Source organism: Manis pentadactyla, chromosome 11 (genome assembly GCF_030020395.1).
Source record: "Manis pentadactyla isolate mManPen7 chromosome 11, mManPen7.hap1, whole genome shotgun sequence".
NCBI lineage: Eukaryota > Metazoa > Chordata > Mammalia > Pholidota > Manidae > Manis > Manis pentadactyla.
Window position 1 is genome coordinate 79,839,506 of NC_080029.1, and position 1,372 is coordinate 79,840,877.

General features: G+C 61.4%; 1 non-coding gene across 1 annotated transcript; it reads right to left on the reverse strand.

Moving 5' to 3' along the window:
• Window positions 1-841: 841 nt before the first annotated feature.
• On the reverse strand, window positions 842-935 carry TRNAY-GUA (transfer RNA tyrosine (anticodon GUA)). The gene is made up of 2 exons: window positions 899-935; window positions 842-877 (listed from the first exon to the last, which is right to left on the reverse strand). It is a non-coding gene; the product is annotated as a tRNA-Tyr (tRNA).
• Between the last annotated feature and the right edge of the window lie 437 nt (window positions 936-1,372).

A 1,372-nucleotide genomic window follows, 5' to 3' on the forward strand; every position in this document is an offset into this window, starting at 1 on the left:
GGGCCGAGGGCTGTTACCCATCCTCCCTCTCAGAACATTGACAAAACGGCTGCCAGCTAAGTGCAGTACAGAATAGGCAATTATATTGTATAAAACGGCAATTGTGTACAAATTAAGTGCTAAGCAGGCAGGGATGACGTTTCTGGGTCTCTTGGTCAAAATATTTACGCGGCATCAGAGTCAAAGAAATGTTCCCAAGGAGGCAGAGAAAAAGGCAGTGAGGAGGTCCAAACGATAAAGAGAATAACAAGAGTGAAAAGTTTTCCAGAAGGATGCCGGGTTCTGGGGCTGTCCGGACCCCGTGCAATGGATGGTACGGTTTTCGGCCTCCGGGGCTTGCCTTGAGCAGCTCCTGCTAGCCCACCTGTTCGGCAGGGATCTGGCCGTGTCGAGCAAAGCGGTGTCGACAGAGTCCGGAGCGCCCGCGGTGGGTGAGGGAACGCAAGTGAAAAAGACACGAGATGCCATGAGGTCTGGCTGGCCAGGCTGAGCAAGGCTGGCTTTTTTGTGCTTAGGGCGCAGGTCTCTCTCAGGAGGTCGGGAAGCAGGCGCAGGTTTGTGTGCGTCTCCCGGCGACAGCACTCGTGCAGTTTTGTATGGTTCGTGCTGACACGGGCCTGTGGGAAGGAGTTTGCAGCAGCGCTCCAGGGGCCTTGGGTGAAGCAGAGGTGGGACTGGGCGGTAGGAGGTGATGCGCCTGCAGTTTTGTATGGTTCGCGCTGACACGGCCTGTGAGAAGGAGTTTGCAGCAACGCTCCAGCGGGCCCTCGGTGAAGCAGAGGTGGGACTGGGCGGTAGGAGGTGATACGCCTTTCAGGCTGGGGCAAAAGTCAGCCGCACCTCCTTCGAGCCGGAGTCGAACCAGCGACCTAAGGATGTCCGCCCACGTGGGCCTAGCCTACAGTCCTCCGCTCTACCAGCTGAGCTATCGAAGGGCGCCTGGTGAGTTGTCTGGGTCATTAGCTTTTCAGCAAAGGGCAGAGACCATGACACCGGAACGCGCCAAGTCCATCGCGCCTTGGCTCGGTTAGAAGTCCCCTCTGAGAAAGCCCTGCGCGCGCCTTCGGGCCTTGGCACAGGCCGGGCATCCCGGGCGGCGGCTGTCAAGAAGCCAGGGCCCAGGCTCTCACCTGTCGCCTCCCTGCGCCCCCTTCTGTGCGGCCTGAGGAGGGGGTCGCGGCCGATCACAGCCAGCCATCCGTGCCCGGAAGCCGGAGGAGCGGGAGAGGAGGAGGCCGCTGGCGAACGCATGCGAGGGTCGCGCGCGGACGGCGGGCGGCGAACAGGAGAGGTGGAAAACCCACCCGCACGGGCGCCGCGCGGGCAGCTCTGACCCTCACGCAGCACCGCAGGGCGGGCTGGAGGGCCCTCG